This window comes from Esox lucius, chromosome 14 (genome assembly GCF_011004845.1).
Source record: "Esox lucius isolate fEsoLuc1 chromosome 14, fEsoLuc1.pri, whole genome shotgun sequence".
NCBI lineage: Eukaryota > Metazoa > Chordata > Actinopteri > Esociformes > Esocidae > Esox > Esox lucius.
The window spans coordinates 185171-206016 of NC_047582.1; the positions used below are offsets into that span (position 1 = coordinate 185171).

Consider the following 20846-nt stretch of genomic DNA (forward strand, 5'->3'; position numbering starts at 1 on the left):
TGGGGGACTTCAACGCCCACGTGGGCAACAACAGTGACACCTGGAGGGGCGTGATTGGGAGGAACGGCCCCCCTGATCTGAACCCGAGTGGTGTTCAATTATTGGACTTCTGTGCTAGTCAGAGTTTGTCCATAACGAACACCATGTTCGAGCATAAGGGTGTCCATCAGTGCACGTGGCACCAGGACACCCTAGGCCGCAGGTCGATGATCAACTTTATCGTTTCATCTGACCTGCGGCCGTATGTCTTGGACACTTGGGTGAAGAGAGGGGCGGAGCTGTCAACTGATCACCACCTGGTGGTTAGTTGGATCCGATGGCGGGGGAGGAAGCTGGACAGACTCTGGGATGGCAGACCGGGGTGGTGGTCCCTCTTTTTAAGAAGGGGGACCGGAGGGTGTGTTCCAACTATAGGGGGATCATACTTCTCAGCCTCCCAGGGAAAGTCTATGCCAGGGTTCTTGAGAGGAGAATACGGCCGATAGTAGAACCTCGGATTCAGGAGAAACAGTCTGGTTTTCGTCCGGGCCGCAGCCAGGGGCCGGAGGGTGTCTCCACCCTGCGGAAAAAATGAGCTTTCTCCGCAGGGTGGCTGGGCGATCCCTTAGAGAGAAGCTCGGTCACCCGAGTAGAGCTGCTGCTCCTCCACATCGAGAAGGGTCAGATAAGGTGGCTTGGGCATCTGTTTCGGATGGCTCCGGAACGCCTTCCTGGGAAGGTGTTCCGGTCCCGTCCCACCAGGAGGAGACCCCGGGGAAGACCTAGGACACGCTGGAGGGACTATGTCTCCCGGCTGGCCTGGGAACGCCTCGGTGTCCCCCCGGAAGAGCTGGAGGAAGTGTCTAGGGAGAGGGATGTCTGGGCATCTCTGCTTAGACTGCTGCCCCCGCGACCCGGCCCCGGATAAGTGGAAGATGATGATGATGATGTCATTGTAACCCATCAAGTTTGGCTGTTAGTTCGTCTATTTCATGCCAGACTGTTGTCCAATGCCAAGCAAGACTCTGATGATTCATTTCAGCTTGCACAGGCTGCTTAGAACTGCTAAATATTGGAAAACGGCCTAACAACATCAACCACACTCCTATGATCAACCATGGACGGAAAGACTCTTCATTTTTCAAACGTCGGCGGTTGGCTGCTCCAACCAGTCTCCATAATGTCTGTCACATTAAAGTTTTTCTCAAATGCTTAGACACAATTCCTGGAACAACTCACTATTTTCTCAAATCTTCACACACAATTCTATAAACGTACCCCCAACAGTACAAACATTTAACTTCTGGTTCCCATTTCAAAGTTTACCCTCAGACAACACACATAAGATGTCAAAAACAGAGACTACATGACTGTTACACTCTGGAGGGATTAATTCAGAACAATGCTACCAAAATGTTTAAAATAGGTTTTCAGAGAAATAATTGTAAAATCTCAGCCCTGATTATAACCCAAAACTCAAAACAGTACTATAATAAATTATGTAAGTGGATAAGAGAGTACTACTGCATATACAGTTTTGGTCAAAACCTGACCTTTAAACTGTGACACTGACAAAACATATAAGAAATAACCAATTTCCAAAAGCTTTATTTCCAAAAGACTACATTACTTTTTGTTAACGCTGGAGGGATCAATTCAGAACTCCGCTAACAAAATGTTTATAATAGGTTTTCAGAGAAATAATTTGGAACTGTAAAATCACAGCACTTACTCTTAGGGCTGGGTATCGTTTAAAAATGTACGATACCAGTACCAATACCAGTACACTTAAATTGATACTGATACCAATAGAGTATTAATACCTTTGTTTGTTTGTTTTTTTACTTTATTCGATACTCAGTGGAAACATTCATTTGTGTAAAATGCCACCACTCCTCCCCATCCAAATTATTTCCACACTAATACATTTTGAAAGTGTTAGAATTATTAAAATATTTATTAAATAACAAAGTATTATTTGGGCAGTGTAATTTTAAATATCACAACCAACATTCTCAACCTAGCCACCTGCCAGTTTGTCCTTAACAGTTATTTTTAAGTAATATTAGCCTTCTCTGGGTCAAGGCATGCTCTTTTCTGGCTGATTGTGTCTCCAACAGTTGAGAGAATTTACTCTGCCCGAGTGGAGGATGTCTGTACACATGGATTAGAAGCAAGAGGGGGAAGGTCCCTCTCCTCTCCCACCCCCACCCAGCAGGACTGGTGGAAGTCAGCTCTGCAGGTAGAACTCCATCCGTGCCTTCTCTGATCAGTCAAAGAGTGGCGGTCAATGCACTCATCCAAACACACAACCAATTCCAGTGCAAACTCAGATTATTTTTAACTGTACAACACTCAAATTAACATATTGTTGCTTATGAAGTTTGAAAAAATGGAATTCAACATTCTTGAAAAGGTTTTCCAGCCTGTGTGTGATATAGGGATCCCACAGGGCTAGAAGAGTAAATGTGTGTATTAACCTGTACGTATACATTAACATATAACCAAGTTATGTGGAAAATCTGACATCAATCAATCAATCAAATTTATTTATAAAGCCCTTTTTACAACAGCAGTTGTCACAAAGTGCTTTACAGAGACACCCGGCCTTAAACCCCAAGGAGCAAACAACAGTAGTGTTGAATTTCAGTGGCTAGGAAAAACTCCCTAAGGTCAAATTTTAGGAAGAAACCTAGAGAGGACCCAGGCTCAGAGGGGTGACCAGTCCTCTTCTGGCTGTGCCGGGTGAGATATTAAGAGTCCAATTGGAATAATAAATACATTTCTCTGGGCTAAATCCAGAGTCTATTTGATTTTAGACTAGGTCAGAAGTATGACCAGGTGGACAAGGACAGGGACAGCAACGGGGCCCCCAAACCAGGTAATCCGCAGGTGTGGACCAGGACGTCATCTCCTTCTAAAATGTAAAACTGGAGGAAACTGAGAAAAGTTAGTAGTACATCCCTCATATCCCCCAGCACAATAATATAGCAGCGTAACACCTTGGAACTGAGACGGGGGGGTCCGGTGACACTGTGGCCCTACCCGGGGGAGGCCCCGGACAGGGCCCAACAGGCAGGAAATCAATCCAACCACATTGCCAGGCATCAACCAAAGGGACACCCACCAACCGCAACCCCCCTGAATGAGGGCCGAGTATTGCTAGCTGCGTACAGCCCAATTGCCCAAGTGCGCAACATAGAGTCAACAACAAGCCAGTGACTCTTCCCCCGAAAGGCATTGGAGGGAGGGCATCCCAGTGGCGACGAGAGCCCACCTGGCAAGACAGCAAGGGTGGACAGTATCAAGCCTACTGGTCACCTTCACGCCCCCGGGCCAGGCTACACCTAATTATAAACCGTGCTGTAGAGATGAGTTTTTAGTAGACACTTGAAAGTTTGCACTGAGTTTGCATTTCTAACCTTAATTGGCAGATCATTCCACAGGAGTGGAGCTCTATGAGAAAAGGCCCTGCCGCCAACTGTTTGTTTAGAAATTCTAGGTACAATTAAAAGGCCTGCATCTTGCGATCTAAGGTTACGTGTAGGTATGTATGTCTGGATCATTTCAGCCAGGTAAGTAGGAGCAAGTCCATGTATTGATTTATAGGTTAAGAGTAAAACCTTAAAATCAGCCCTAACCCTAACAGGCAGCGAGTGTAAGGACGCCAGGACAGGAGTAATGTGTTCACATTTTTTTGTTCTAGTTAGGATTCTGGCAGCCGTGTGCAGCACTAATTGAAGTTTATTTATTAATTTGTCTGGATAACCAGAGAGAAGAGCATTGCAGTAATCTAATCTAGAAGTAACGAAAGCATGGATTAATTTTTCTGCATCAGTTTTTGATAGAAAGTTTCTAATTTTTGCGATGTTTCGAAGATGAAAATAAGCAACTCTTGAAACATATTTTACATGTTCTTCAAAGGAGAGGTCAGGGTCAAGGGTAACGCCAAGGTTTTTTACAGTTTTTTGGGATACGACCATGCAGCCGTCGAGGTTCACATTGAGATCTGCTAGAAACGCTCTTTGTTTTTTGGGTCCTAAAAGGAGCATTTCTGTTTTATTTGAGTTTAAGAGCAAGAAATTCTCTGTCATCCACTTCCTAATATCTGAAACGCATGCTTCCAAAATAGCTAATTTAGGGGCTTCTCCATGCTTCATTGAAATATATAACTGTGTGTCATCAGCATAACAGTGAAAGTTAATATTGTGATTTCGGATTACATCGCCCAGAGGGAGCATGTATAGTGAGAACAATAATGGGCCTAGAACCGAGCCTTGAGGAACTCCAAAGCATACCTTTGACTTGTCAGAGGATATGCCATCCACACTAACGAACTGATATCTTTCAGATAAATAAGATTTAAACCAGGCTAGAACATGTCCACGTAGCCCAATATTGGTTTCTAGTCTCTCTAAGAGAAGGGAGTGATCAATAGTGTCAAAAGCAGCACTAAGATCAAGAAGCAACAGGACGGATGCGGAAGCTTTGTCTGAGGCCATTAGAAGGTCATTTGTTACCTTCACGAGTGCAGTCTCAGTACTATGATGGGATCTAAAACCGGACTGGAATATTTCATAAATGTTTTTTGTCTTTAGGAAGGCATTCAGTTGTTGGGAAACACATTTTTCTAAGATTTTTGAGAGGAACGGGAGGTTCGATATTGGCCTATAATTGTTTAATATGTCGGGATCTAGATTAGATTTTTTTAGAAGAGGCTTAATTTCCACAAATTTTTTGTGAGTTTGGTACGCATCCGGAGGAAAGGGAGCAATTTATTATGTTCAGCATTGGCTGACCTAGCACAGGAAATAACTCCTTAAGTAATTTTGTAGGAATCGGGTCTAGCTGAGAGTTTGTGGGTTTAGAACTCATTACAAATTTTGTAAATGTGTCGAGCGATACGGTATCAAAAAATTCAAGTGTCCCATTGACACCTGGTCAGGGAGGTTAAGGAAATTTTTTGGACAACTGAGATTTTGAGGACCATAACTATTTAAGGAGTCAGTTATTTGTTTTCTAATGGTGACGATCTTTTCATCAAAGTAGTTCATGTATTCATTACAACTAAAGTGAAGACCCACTTCACTTGCTAAGCTTTGCTTTTTTGTTAACTTTGCAACTGTATCAAAGAGAAATTTTGGATTGTTTTTGTTCGCCTCAATCAGGTTGGAGAAATAAGCTGATCGAGCAGACGTGAGTGATTTTCGGTATTGTACTGTACTGTCTATCCAGGCTAGTCTAAATACTTCCAACTTGGTGGAGCGCCACTTTCGCTCCAATTTTCTGGAGGCTTGCTTAAGTGCTCTAGTATTGTCGGTGTACCAGGGAGCAAGTTTCTTGTTGCGTATTTCTTTAGTTTTTAGTGGTGCAACTATGTCTAATGTATTTCGCAGTATTGAGTTTAGATCCTCGATTTGATCGGTTACAGATTTATTTACTCTGTCGTTAATGAGCGAACTAGTAAGAATATCAAGGAATTTATTTGTAGTCCGAGAATTTATAGTACGGCTTTTGAAACTCATTGTTTGGGGGGCAAGTGGATTTCTTGTTTTAACGGTAAATGTAATAAGACAGTGATCCGATAATCCAGGATTTTGGGGGTAAATTATTAGATCTACAATATCTATTTCTCGTGACAGGACTAAATCTAAGGTATGATTTTGGCAATGTGTTGGACCTGAGACATGTTGGATGAAACCCATTGAGTCAATTATGGCTTCAAAGGCTTTTTGAAGAGGATCATTGGAGTTTTCCATATGAATATTGAAATCGCCAAAAATTAGAATACTATCTGCCGTGACTACAAGGTTAGACAAGAATTCTGGAAACTCATTGAGGAACAATGTGTATGGCCCGGGGGGCCTATAAATAGTAGCTATGTAAAATGATTTATCGGCCTGGTTAACTTTCATGAGTAAAACTTCGAAAGAATGAAACTCTGTGATATGTTTGAGAGTAAGTTTATATTTACTGTCATAAATATTAGCGACACCCCCTCCTTTTCGGGACGCACGAGGGATATGATCACTAGTATAGGCAGGAGGAGAGGCCTCATTTAAGGCAGTGAATTCATTAGGCTTTAGCCACGTTTCACATAAACCAATAGCATCTAGTTTATGATCAGAGATTAATTCATTTACTGCAACTGCCTTTGGAGCAAGAGATCTAATATTTAGGAGTCCCATTTTGAGATGCGAAGTGATACAATTATTTTTATTTTTGACCGAGGTGGAGGAAGGCTTTATCTTAATAAGGTTGTTTTTGTTAGCACTACCTTGTTTAACTTTTCTCAGCCTGGAACGAGTCACAGTGGCAATAGGTAAAGCTGTACTAACTACTCTGGCAATGCTATTGACAGACTCCACTATGCTAGCAGGCTGGCTAACAGCCTGCAGCCTGACCTGCACCCTATCTCATGTTAAAGCTATAGGAGTGAGACTCCTGTCAATGTTCCTAGATAAAAGAAGAGCACCACTCCAGCTAGGATGGAGTCCGTCGCTCCTCAGCAGATCAGGCCTGGCCCTATTTCTGGGAGAGTCCCAAAAAGAAGGCCAGTTATCTACAAACTCTACCTCCTGCGACGGGCAGAACTCCGTTTTCAGCCAGCGATTGAGTTGCGCAAGTCTGCTGTAGAGCTCGTCACCACCCCTAGCTGGGAGGGGGCCAGAGACAATTACTCGATGCCGACACATCTTTCTAGCTAATTTACACGCTGATGCTATGTTCTGCTTCGTAACCTCTGACTGTTTCATCCTAACATCGTTGGTGCCAACGTGGATAACAATATCTCTGTACTCTCTATACTTGCCAGTTTTAGACTTCGCTAAGCACCAACCCCAGATTTGCGGCTACGTCGGTGGCTCTGCCCCCCGGTAAACAATGTACGATCGCCGGCTGATTCTTTAGTCTAATACTGCGTGTAATGGAATCGCCAATGACTAAAGTTTTCAGTTTTTCAAGGCCACCGGTAGAACATGCCTGCCGATCATTCCCCTCCGAAGACGGCTCGGGCCTTGACTCTGACTCCAGTGGGGAAAACCTGTTCAAAGTCTCAGTTGGTTTTAGCAACGATTCAGGTTTAACTGGTCGACGGCATTTCTTCCCAGTGACCAAGAGAAAGTTATTGCCCGGCTGCAGGAGCTGTGCCGGGGGGCTTACAAAACTATCGTTTCTACCTGGTGGCACTGACGCAGATTTTTCTATTTCTACACTAGCATAATCCTTGCCTGGCATTTGCGTCAGAAGCCGAGCCTCTAACTCTGCTATCTTTAACTTAAGACGAACATTCTCCTCCGTGTTGTTGCTACAACAATTACAGTGATACGGCATTGTAATGATACTTAGCCTCAGGTGTTCAGGGGTGAGTAGTTATGTTAATTATGTCCAAAAAGAGTCCCGGTGTAGAAAAGTTGGGTAAGAGGTCAACAGATAAATATTGCGTTGGTAAAACTCTAAAATAGAATTTTTACCAATTAGTTCATATTGAGTAAATTCGAAAAAGTTTGGCAGGTAGCCAGGTAGGTAACAGCAAGGTAACAGCAAGCAGAGTACAGCACGTCAACAATCCCACAATGCAGTTCGACATGTGGACTCTACAAGGCTAAACCAGTAAATCTGTGTAAACCAGTACTGAAACATTCATACATAAAGAATTGATGGTGAAACTGTGTTTTTGCCTTGGTAAAAAAAAGAGTACATTCAAATGGATTGGTGCTTGTTAAAAGACGAAAGGGAATTGGAATTCAACAGTCTACAGGGAATACCTCCATCAGAAGCCCGGAGAAGAAGGAAGTGGGCTGGCCACCCTCGATAGACTCAGGTAAGCCGAGTAGCCTAATATTGTTACGCCGGCTGCGTGATTCCAAATCGGCCACTTTAGCCAGCAGTTTAGCATTACTTGCCGTCAATGAAGCACTGAACTTTTCCAAAGTCGAAATACGCTCGTCTTGAAGATTAGCATTAGTCTCGAGTGCTGAAATTTTCAAAGCATGATCAGACAAAGTCTCTTGCATACAGTCGAGCTTCGTTTCAAGCGAAGAAAAAGATGTTTTAAAATCCAGAGCGATCGATTTCCTAAGGTCATCCAGGAGACTAGAAAGAGTCGCCAGATTTAGCTCACTGGTGACTTCTTCAGAAACAGCCAAACCAGCATTTTGATTCTTTAGATTAGATCTAGTTCCTTTAGTAGCCATAATGAAGTCAGCCGGTCGAATCAAACAAAAAAACACATAAGTCGTGGGAGTGAGATTCAGAGAGCTGCAACTACGCGACCACACCTGTCGCCATGTCAGATGAGTTGACTTTATACAGGTTACTAGTTCAAACAGGTGCAGTAATGGGTGGAGAACAGGAGGGCTGTGAGAGCCGGAATTCTTACTGGTTGGTAGGTGATCAAATACATATGTCATGCATTCAAATGCAAATTAATTATTTGAAAATCATACAGTGTGATTTTCTGGATTTTTGTTTTAGATTCTGTCTCTCGCAGTTGAAGTGTACCTATGATAAAAATGACAGACCTCTACATGCTTTGTAATTAGGAAAACCTGCAAAATCAGCAGTGTATCAAATAATTGTTCTCCCCACTGTATATTGATAGATACTGTATCTATGTCATTCACAAATGGCTAATTAGCTGTTAAAACAGCCAGTGGCAAAAGAGGATTTGTTCAGGAAAGAAAAAAACCTTGCTGGCTACAACCTTGAGTAAGGTCAAACAAATCCTATTTTGCCACTGGCCATTTTAACAGCTAATTAACCATTTGTGAATGACATAGATACAGTATCTATCAATATACACTCACCTAAAGGAATATTAGGAACACCTGTTCAATCTCTCATTAATGCAATTTTCTAATCAACCAATCACATGGCAGTTGCTTCAATGCATTCAGGGGTGTGGTCCTGGTCAAGACAATTTCCTGAACTCCAAACTGAATGTCAGAATGGGAAAGAAATGTGATTTAAGCAATTTTGAGCATGGCATGGTTGTTGGTACCAGGCGGGCCGGTCACAATCTGCTCAGTTTTTGGGATTTTCACGCACAACCATTTCTAGGGTTTACAAAGAATGGTGTGAAAAGGGAAAAACATCCAGTATGCGGCAGTCCTGTGGTTGAAAATGCCTGGTTGATGCTAGAGGTCAGAGGAGAATGGGCCGACTGATTCAAGCTGATAGAAGGGCAACTTTGACTGAAATAACCACTCGTTACAACCGAGGTATGCAGCAAAGCATTTGTGAAGCCACAACACGCACAACCTTGAGGCGGATGGGCTACAACAGCAGAAGACCCCACCGGGTACCACTCATCTCCACTACAAATAGGAAAAAGAGGCTACAATTTGCACGAGCTCACCAAATTTGGACAGTTGAAGACTGGAAGAATGTTACCTGGTCTGATGAGTCTCGATTTCTGTTGAGACATTCAGATGGTAGAGTCAGAATTTGGCGTAAAGAGAATGAGAACATGGATCCATCATGCCTTGTTACCACTGTGCAGGCTGGTGGTGGTGGTGTAATGGTGTGAGGGATGTTTTCTTGGCACACTTTAGGCCCCTTAGTGCCAATTGGGCATCGTTTAAATGCCACGGCCTACCTGAGCATTGTTTCTGACCATGTCCATCCCTTTATGACCACCATGTACCCATCCTCTGATGGCTACTTCCAGCAGGATAATGCACCATGTCACAAAGCTCGAATCATTTCAAATTGGTTTCTTGAACATGTCAATGAGTTCACTGTACTGAAATGGCCCCCACAGTCACCAGATCTCAACCCAATAGAGCATCTTTGGGATGTGGTGGAACGGGAGCTTGGTGCCCTGGATGTGCATCCCACAAATCTCCATCAACTGCAAGATGCTATCCTATCAATATGGGCTAACATTTCTAAAGAATGCTTTAAGCACCTTGTTGAATCAATGCCACGTAGACGTAAGGCAGTTCTGAAGGCGAAAGGGGGTCAAACACAGTATTAGTATGGTGTTCCTAATAATCCTTTAGGTGAGTGTTGGTGACGATAACTAGTGATGGCCATTCGAGGCTTCATTGGCGTTATTTTAGCAGCAGGATATTATGCTGGCAGCACTCAGATTTTCTTTATCACAATAAAACCCATACTTGAAATGTATAAAGGAGTATAGTTAACAATCTATTCTATGAAAAAGAACAGACAAGAATAACATTGGAACGGACATTAAACATAAAATGTACAGTCAAGATTGGTAACTAGATTAACTTATATAGTTCAATGACAGCTTTTATTTTTGAAAAGAAAATCTTAGTTAGCAATGCTGCTAGAAGAACGGTAAGGCTAATGAAGCCTCGAATGGCCATCACTAACCATAACTGACTTTTTAGTCAAGTCAAAAGACAAGATATCAATCAATCAATCAACTTTATTCAAGACACAAAGGTCCATAGAGACAACACAATACAAATATATATATATAAATATGAAACAATACAAAACATCTAAGAATGGTGCTGATAAGGCATCATTTGTAAAACATATACAGGCTTCGAGTCCAGTGTTTCCAAAAGCAAGATGTATACCTTGTGTCACTCTTAGAAACATCAACTATGGACACAATAATCATATTCTTAGACCCTGTCAGTCTGCACATTAATCTATATCTAAAATTTCTTAAAACAGCGTTAAAAGTGGGCACATTGTTAGACACAAACATTTCTCTAGCACTACTCCCCCTAGGAATTTTAAGCACAATTCTCAGTGCATCATTGTAAGCCACTTGAAGTTTTTTCATTTTCGATTCTCTAAAATTACACCACAGGTGGGCATTGGTGTGCAATAGGTTTTGAAGAGTGAGATTTTAACGTCAGGGGTGCACATGTGGAATTTACGTGCCAGCGTATTTGCCTGCCCATACAGTTTTCCACACTGACGCTGTACATCATCATCATCACAAAGGTCATCTCTTATCACATGTCCCAGATATTTAACTTTCTTTACAACCTCTAGTGGTTCACCTGCCAATAAAAAAGAAGGATAGACACACTTCATATCTTCCTTGGTTCTGGCAGTCATTACCACACTCTTCATAGAGTTACATTTAATATCAAACATTAGTCCATTTTGAGAACATATTCTAAGAAGTTGCTGCAGTCCAGCACTAGAGGGAGACAGTAACACCAAATCATCAGCATAAAGCATATGATTAATGAGACTATGCCCCACCAAGCAGCCAGTCCTACAGGCCTTTAACTCCATAGATAAATCATCCATGTACAGATTAAATAGCAGCGGAGACAGAATTCCGCCCTGCCGCACTCCATTAGAGACATAGAAAGGGGTTGACAAACTCATCCCCACCTGACTTGCATAGTTTGGTGAGAGTACCAGAACTGCAGCATCCTGATTAGGTAAGAGGGTACACCACGCTCATGTAATTTACCAAACAGTTTCCCATGATTAATACGATCAAAAGCCTTTGACGCATCCAGGAAACACATGAAGACTGTGCTATTGCGTGATCTGTACCTATGGACAATTTCTTTAAGTGCATAAATACACAGATCAGTTCCATGCTTGTTCTTAAAACCAAACTGATTATCTGTTGAAGCTATGTATTCTGCAAGCCTGTCCATAAGGATCCCTTCTAGCACCTTGGATAGTATATTTGCAAGTGCAATAGGTCTATAGTTATCTATACTAGTTAATTTACCAGTCTTATTTTTAACTACAGGTACCAGCAATACAGATAACATGTATCCTGGAAGTATGCCAAGCTTCATTAACCAAGAAAAGCATAGAGCAAGTAAAACTGAAATACTTTGACCAGCGTATTTCAGATGTTCTGCTGTTATTCTATCCTGCCCACAGGCTTTGTTCATTTTAAGTTTGTCAATAGCATAACATACTTCCTCCGGCCTGATGACCAGACCATCAATGTGAGGTATCTCTCCAATGTAAAACACCTCACTAGTCACACAGTTAGAAATGTTCTCATAGTGTCTCCTCCATAGCTCTGCAATATTTTCTGGTTCCGTAATGCCATCAATACTAGAAGGCAGTGGCATTTTGCTGTTATTAACCACTTTCACTTCTTTCCAGAACTCATAAACATTATTAGTTTGTAACTTTCTCGCCATAGAGTTCGCCCTCATAGTCTGCTCATTTCTTTTTATAAAACGCACAGCATATTTAAACCTAGCATTAGACTGTACCTTATGGTCATAGATTGGGCCATGCCTAGGTTTGCCTGCTAAGACCCATCTTTTAAATGCGTCTCTAGCCTCCATATGAACATCATGGACATAGTCATTCCACCCTGGTCTTACAATATGTTGTTTCACCACTTTACTTCTTAGCGGTTTACTTCCATCAATCAAACAGTTCACAATTCTATCATACATTACACATAGGTCATTATTGTGACTTACATTCTTACAGCTGCTATCCACACACATAATTGCATCAACCGGTAACTCAATATTCTTCAAGTGCACATCGGTCAATAACCTGTAATATTGCAGGTCATCTTCTGTGAGCTTTGTCCAGTCCAGTATCTCACCTGGTTTATGGCTGTCACTACAAACAAGCTCATAATCATGAAGCCAGCGAAGTGTTTGTCTATCCTGAACAAATCCTAATATCCACCAGAAATGTTTTATTTTAGGCTTCCTATTACGTAGCTACATAAAGTTTTTTCTGTCCTGAACCTCAGGCATAATGCGTTTTGACTGTTACAGGAGGCGAACACGGGACCTGTTGTTCCAGAACCACTATTCAATTTAACAAGGGTAGTCAGTCAGTCACTCACTCACTCACTCATTCACTCAGAGACATTCGCTCTTATAAGCCGGCCTTTCAATAAAGCTGTGACAGAGGCAACAAAAGAATGGTTGTGTAATGCTATAAAAAAAAATCTTGCAGAACATCTCACTACTAATTAGGTTAAATGGCAACAGGTCTTTTACGTAATTGGGTATAATAAGTCCATCCCAGTGAGGAACGGGGGTTGTATTTAAGAAGAAAAAATAAATTATGATAAGGATGTATTTTTTCCATCAATTATTTTAATTAAATTTTTGTTAATAGCTTGAATAAATGATCGGGACAATAAACAATAAATAATTATATTTGTTTGAATTCAGTCAAATATGTGGCCTTCTGTTTGGGGTGGTTAGTTAAAAGTTTTTATAATTTCAACATATTTTGAAAATCTGTTTTGACTCCAAACCTGGTTCATACCCTCCTTATCCCTCCTCAACATCCCTTTCTCTCCATAGGGTCCTGATGGCCCTCCTTGAAAAATTGGGTTCCCTGGGAAAGAGGTAAACGTTTTTAAATGCATTTTCCAACCAGTAATGTCTACCAAACCAATTTATCATAGATAACACGCAGTATGTAATGACAGTTCACATAAACTCTACTTTTTCACGAGTGTTGTAATGTACTGTATGTCAAATACAAGCCTTGAATTAATTTACAGTTCAGGTAATTCATCTGCATTAAATGGAAATATGAAATATTTTTCAAAATGACACTCTTTAGCAGATTTAGCAGACACTCTTAACATAGCCAGGTGAGACAACCACACCTCATTATTGCATACTAACTCTGGATGAAAATGTGATTGGTGATATATTTTACCCCAGGTTATGTTACACAAAGTATCATAGGCCTATTAGCGCTAACTGGTTGTGTAGGCATTTTTAAAAAGCACATACATCTCTACCTTGTAATGAGTAATCCACTGTTTATGTTTATGTCTTTCTTAAACACAGTTAGTGGTTTGTTTATTTAGATTTCGTATTGATTTTGAAGCTGTGGATTTGGCAAACATAATCACCAGTCTGGGTTTGGAGGAAGGTATAATGTATGTTAAATGAGCTATGACATATGGTACATGGACTTATTTTCTCCCCATTTATTTTGTCTTTCCCTAGGGAAACATTGGAGAGCCAGGAGGCGCTGGACCTTGTGGGTTTCCTGTAAGTTTGTTGTGATTGTCAATCATTTTCCAGCATGACATATAGAGAGACTAGACAAGGCAACACTGGCTCTGAATTTCCATGAAAACTGTTGACAACAGTTTGGAGTCACACAATTCCCAAAATAATCATGGTCTTGGATGAGAGAGAGACTCACCTCCATGCACTATAGACAGTTCACATCTCCAACCTGCAGCAGATCAAGATTTGAACAAGGCAAAGGAGTTCACATGAGATGAAGATACAAATAAATCTAATGATACGTAACAATCCTTTAAGTCATATTAAAAAGTTGTCCAATCCATTTGCCCAATCCATAGCAAAGGCATTTATACTTTGAACATGAACAGACTGGGAGAAATGTTGGTCCATCCTGCTACAGTTGGCATTTATTCATTGTTAATTCAAGTAATTGAATCAGTAAGATGTCATGCGTAAAGCAATGTTCATGTATAGCTCTGGAAAAAACGAAGAGAACACTGCACCTTTTTCTTTCCTTTCCAAAAAAGTTGAAAAGGAAAATTTTGAGTGAGGAAAAGAAGCGTTCAATTTGCAGTGGTCTCTTAATTTTTACCCATCTGTTCCTCATTCCAAACCTTCCTTTTTGACTATTTTGGAAAGGAAAGAAAAAGGTGCAGTGGTTTCTTAATTTTTTCCGGAACTGTATGTCTGAACTAGGAATCTTGATAATCTTACTTACTGACTGGGTATACTGTATGTAATCATGTTGCGTTCAACTTATTATCTAGTCAGATATTCTCCTGCACCTGATTTTGGCCACACCCTTTTTCACACACTCAGCCCAATGAATGTTCGTATGATTTTCAATTTTGTTGGTGCAAAATTGAAGCATAACTGAAGGCCAGACAAAGTATTTGGCATGAAGAAAGAAGTAGGAAAGGTTAATGCACTGGCTTGCCTTTGGAATGCTTGAAAATACTCCTGCAGTTGGAACCATGTTATTGTTAACTACCCAGATGTTGTTAACAATAACATGTTGTTGAATGTTGTATTCCCTGAAGAACATGACCATAGCAGCATCTCAAATTATACATTCTACTCAATTCTAATTTTAATACTGCTTCACTGGTCAGAGCTGTACATCTTTTTACTGTCTGGAGTAAGGATTGAACCTACAATTAACTTTCTACAGTTGTGTGTTGTTCTGCTTCTTCAGTGGCATGTGTCTGACTCCGTGTGCTTGTGCACATGCATGTTTGTGTCTGTACTCTACAATAATTAGTGGTTATACAGGTGCTGGTCATAAAATTTGAATATCATCAAAAAGTGTATTTATTCCAGTAATTCCATTCAAAAGGTGAAACTTGTATAATGTATACATTCCACACAGACTGATATATTTAAAGTGTTTTTTTTCTTTTAATTTTGATGATTATAACTGACAACTAATGAAAACCCCAAATTCAATATCTCAGAAAATTAGAATATTACTTAAGACCAATACAAAAAAAATATGTGTAGAAATGTTGGCCAACTGAAAAGTATGAACATATAAAAAATGTTGAGCATGTACAGCACTCAATACTTAGTTGGGGCTCCTTTTGCCTGAATTACTGTAGCAATGCGGCATGGCATGGAGTCGATCACTCTGTGGCACTGCTCAGGTGTCATGGGAGCCCAGGTTGCTCTGATAGTGGCCTTCAGCTCTTCTGCATTGTTGGGTCTGGCGTATCGCATCTTCCTCTTCACAATACCCCATAGATTTTCTATAGGGTTAAGGTCAGGCGAGTTTGCTGGCCAATTAAGAACAGGGATACCATGATCCTTAAACCAGGTACTGGTAGCTTTGGCACTGTGTGCAGGTGCCAAGTCCTGTTGAAAATGAAATCTGCATCTCCATAAAGTTGGTCAGCAGCAGGAAGCATGAAGTCCAGTCCTTTTTGTCCCAGGTGAGACGCTTCTGATGCTGTGTCTTGTTCAAGAGTGACTGAAACCCATGTTTTGCATACGTCTGTCCTTGGTGGTTCTTGAAGCACTGAGTCCAGCTGCAGTCCACTCTTTGTGAATCTCCCCCACATTTTGAATGGGTTTTGTTTCACAATCCTCTTCAGGGTGCGGTTATCCCTATTGCTTGTACACTTTTTTATACCACATCTTTTCCTTCCCTTCGCCTCTCTATTAATGTGCTTGGACACAGAGCTCTGTGAACGGCCAGCCTCTTTAGCTATGACCTTTTGTGTCTTGCCCTCCTTGTGCAAGGTGTCTATGGTTGTCTTTTGGACAGCTGTCAAGTCAGCAGTCTTCCCCATGATTGTGTAGCCTACAGAACTAGACTGAGAGACCATTTAAAGGCCTTTGCAGGTGTTTTGAGTTAATTAGCTGATTAGAGTGTGGCACCAGGTGTCTTCAATATTGAACCTTTTCACAATATTCAAATTTTTCTGAGAGACAAAGGAATAGCAGGCATCTCCTAATCTAACTTTCTCTCTCCTTTCTCTCCTATCACTTTCCTTTTTTACCATCTTTTTAACTCCTCTCTTCTCACTCAGTTTACTCTTTCACCTATCTTTCCCCCCCCCATTAATTTCCCTAAACATTTTCTTTCTCTGTCTGCCACCTATTGACAATCAGTTTCTCAATCATCACACTCATCTGGTCTTCTCCTTCACATGCTCATCTGTTTGCATATCATTATTTTTTGCAAATCCAACACTCTCCTACCTCCAATTCTTCATATTCAGTCCCCTTAACTTTCTCCATATTTTGTTTTATTATAGACTTACATTATATTTTTTATATTATTTGCCATCAATCTACAGATAATACTCCATAATAACAAAGCAAGAATATTTTTGTAATTGGTGTGGAAATATTGAAATACAAAACTGCCCCAAGTTTGTCCTGAGCAAGTGAAATGCGTGCTCAACTGGGTTGAGATCATGTGATTGACTTTGCCATTGCAGAATATTCCACTTTTTTCGCTTTAAAAAACTCCTGGGTTGCTTTTTCAGTATGTTTTGGGTCACTGTCCATCTGTTAAATTAAGCACCGTTCAATCATCTTTGCTGAATTTGGCTGACAATATAGCAGACAATACATCCCTATATCCCAACACACCTCAGAATTCACCCAGCTGCTTCTGTCTTCTGTCACATTTTGACCCAGTGCCATTGGAAGCCATACATACCCATCCCATCACACTGCCTCCACTGTGTTTTACAGCTTCGGATCAAGAGCCGTTCCAAGCCTTCTCCATACCTTTTTCTTCCCATCATTCTTGTACAGGTTGATCTTTGTTTCATCTGTCCAAAGTATGCTGATCCAGAACTGGGCTGCCTTTTCCAGAACTGGCCTTTATATTCTTCAGGTTTGTGAATGGTTTGCAGCTTGTGGTGAACCCTCTGTATTTGCTCACGTGAAGCCTTCTCTTTATGGTAGACTTGGATAATGATAGGCCTACCTCCTGGAGAGTGTTCTTCACTTGATGGTGTGAAAGTGTTTTTCTTTACTATGGAAAGGATCCTGTGATCATCCACTACTGTTGTCTTCCATGGACATCTGGGCCTTTTTGTGTTGCAGAGCTCACCAGTAATTTTTTTCCTAGAATGTACCAAACTGTTGATTTGGCCACTCCTAATGTTCTTGCTATCTCTCTGATGTTCTTGCTATCTCTCTCTCAAATGCAAATGCCACACTTGGAATCAACACCAGACCTTCTACCTGAATAATTGATGAAGAAATAATGAAGGAATAGCCCACACCTGTCAATGAAACAGCTTTTGAGTCAATTGTCCAATTACTTTTGGTCATTTAAAAAAGAGGGGGCTACATATTAAAGAGTAAGCTGTAAGTCTCCTTCTCTGGTAATATGGAGCTAACAGGTAAGTAAAGGGGATTGTTACAGAGGCATAACTGTAAAATTCAGACCATTAATAGCGGCTACAATGTGAACGGTTGTGAAAAGAACAGTGAATATCCAAGGAACCTGTAAATCCACTCAAAATACACATGAAATAAAAGGTTAACAACATTTAAAAAGGGAGAAGGCTAATGCTGTATTGCACGTTAATAATACAACAGCATTACAGTAAAACTACAGTGTTTTAAATACAGGGGAATTTAACAATTGAGTTAGTTGAATTAAATAAGAGTAATGTTAAGAAATAAATGAAATACAGGAGTGCAGCATATCAACTGTTGATGGTTAATTGACTCATTCTAATGTGGTAGTAGTGGTTTTCATTCCATATTGTTTCATGAAACTTTCCTTAGTGTCTTTGTTATTTCAGCATGAACAAACGATAAATGTTTCAATCAATCAATCAAATGTATTTATAAAGCCCTTTTTACAACAGCAGTTGTCACAAAGTGCTTTACAGAGACACCCGGCCTTAAACCCCAAGGAGCAAACAACAGTAGTGTTGGATTTCAGTGGCTAGGAAAAACTCCTTAAGAAGGCCGAATTTTAGGAAGAAACCTAGAGAAGACCCAGGCTCAGAGGGGTGACCAGTCCTCTTCTGGCTGTGCCGGGTGAGATATTAAGAGTCCAATTAGAATAATAAATACATTTCTCTGGGATAAATCCAGAGTCTATTTGATTCTAGACTAGGTCAAAAGTATGACCAGTTGGACAAGGACAGGGACAGCAACGGGCCCCCCAAACCAGGTACCCCGCAGGAGTCGGCCAGGACCTCCTCCTAAAATGTAAAACTGGAGGAGACTGAGAAAAGTTAGAAAGTGCATTCCTCATATCCCCCAGCACAATAATATAGCAGTTTCATTAAGACAAGTTGCTAGCGTAACTATAGTGTTGTTTTTACCTGATTGTAGAGCCAGCTGTGCCCTCAGCTCGACCTTCTCTTCAGTCTGCCATGATGTGGATAACGTTACACAAAGAAACACAATTTTGCCAACGTTACGTATCAGTTGATAAAAATTACAAGGAGTAAGCACATATTATAAAATTCTAACTTGTTAATCTCAGGTCAACTGAGTTTTTTTTCAAGCTCAGTTTCTATAACTTGTTTTCCCGCCAATGGTTTAGAACTTGGGTTCAGCTACCAGTAACTTGAATAAAGAATTTGAATGTTAACAGAATATTGCAAACAGTCATTGTTTACTACAAAACAGTCATTACGTTCTTACTCAGTAACCTAACAACACTTAACGCTAGTTTTTTATTATAGAACAGAACTCACCATAGCTATATAGGTGACTCAGCGTTCAAAATTTTCGGTATGATTTCCAAAAAAGTCTTGATCTTGGTTTGTTTCGGGAGTTCATCAAATTGTAGTAAAACAATGTGATAATCCACATGTTGTATTGTCCAATTCAGAGCATACCTTATACACTTTGAACAAGAGTTGACGAGAGAACCAAGTTGCTAAAATGAATGTTCCTTCTAGTTTTCACAGTACATCAGCGTGGGATCCAAATGGCGACTGTCTTGCCCATAGACATATGGTCTTGCCTTACACATGTGCAATTCGCTATAGCGCCATCTACGGACACGGCAGTGTTTAAACACAGTAAAGAACTGTCCGCCATGAAGCATTAAAGTCGAGGCTATAGACGAGTTGAGCCGGTACCATGGAGTTGAAAATGGCCATTAGTTCGGAAAAATATTATGGTAAGCAAGATGTGTTTACTGTACATGTCTACACAAAGGTCCTTTACACAAGCAATATTGCAATAGTCAAAGTCTATTTTATTTATAAACTACCAATGTTGACCAAAATTCTGTACACTAAGATTTTACAATATTAAAATAAATCAAATAATCAGTATAAGAATAAAAGGGGTACAATAGCATCTCTGCTGGAAAAAATTGCAACACAAGCAGATACAGCAGACTAAAGCTCACGCCCTCTTTTCGGTGGCTAGCCGCCAGCGTAACGCAGTCGGGCCGCTGGTGGAAAGCAGCCTGAGATGCAAATTAGCTTTTGCAAATTGAGATCAGGAGAAAAGCGGCAAAAGCTGGTGGCCCGCTGGCTGTACGACATTGTAGCCGCCGGCGGCCTGCCAGCAGCTATTGCTCACTGGGTTTAGGGATAGTTAACGTGTTCACTAAAATCGCTTATCTACTAATCTGAGATTCGAATAGCTTGCAATAGTTAAAAAACACAGAAAACACGACAACCCTTAGCTACGTTTACAGATACCTAGCTTTGCAACAAGGTACCCTTAGCCAGCTCTTGTTACGGGTTGCTTCCCCTCCGCCCTGAGTCAGGTGGTTCGGTCCCTGTTTTGTTTTTCCACCTGGAGTGCTGGGGGTGTGTTCAGTAGGGCAAGGGGCGTGGCAGAGTCTTCACTGCAGAGCCATTCTTCGCAGCTGCACCTCATCCACATGATTCACTCCAGCAATATTTAAACCCGGGCTGATCACCTCTTCGGCGCCAGTTCGTTATCTACTACCCATGTGGTACTTGGCTCTCAGTTCTAGTTACTTGCTATTATCATCCGTGTGCTCCATTTTTTGCCTTTGTTCCCTGTGTTTGTACTTACCCTGTGTTTCTCTCCTGTTACCTGCTCAGACCTGCTGCTTCCTCTGCTGCGCCTACTAGCTCCTGGCCTCACCACCCAGCCTTCACCGTCAGCTCTCCCCCAGCTTCGGACCTGCCTACACTGTTTTCTCATACAACCCTGGCTCTCCATTAAAACCTTTATTTTTGAATCTACCTTACGTGGTCTGTGTGATCTCTCTGCGTTCTGGGTCAGACGTACTCTAACAGCTCTAGTCAGTTACGGTACATTATAACTAGCTACAGTTGTAGTATTATGGCAAGCCGTTTTAACATTTAATCCAAAAAACGTACGAGTAACTGTTTTAAAGTTACTAGTACTTATTCTTTAGTTACTAGTAACTATTCAAACTTACAAGTATCTATTCCAGTTTTACTTAACTATTCATTAGATATAGTACCTACTCAGCAAGCAACACCCAAGGGG

At 41.0% G+C, this 20846-nt stretch overlaps 1 protein-coding gene across 2 annotated transcripts in view; it reads left to right on the forward strand.

Annotated features, from left to right (window-relative positions):
• The window catches only part of psmd5 (proteasome 26S subunit, non-ATPase 5), a 101902-nt gene extending 81327 nt beyond the window's left edge, over nucleotides 1–20575 (forward strand). Inside the window, exons 10-12 of one of the 2 annotated variants that reach the window (XR_001198013.2) lie at nucleotides 13233–13277; nucleotides 13893–13937; nucleotides 20432–20575. The gene's annotated coding sequence lies outside the window, so the exon portion shown is untranslated. Of the gene's footprint in view, nucleotides 1–13232; nucleotides 13278–13892; nucleotides 13938–16447; nucleotides 16677–20431 lie in introns of those variants that run through there. The other variant, XR_002196449.2, reaches the window with a different exon arrangement.
• The last annotated feature ends 271 nt before the right edge of the window (nucleotides 20576–20846 follow it).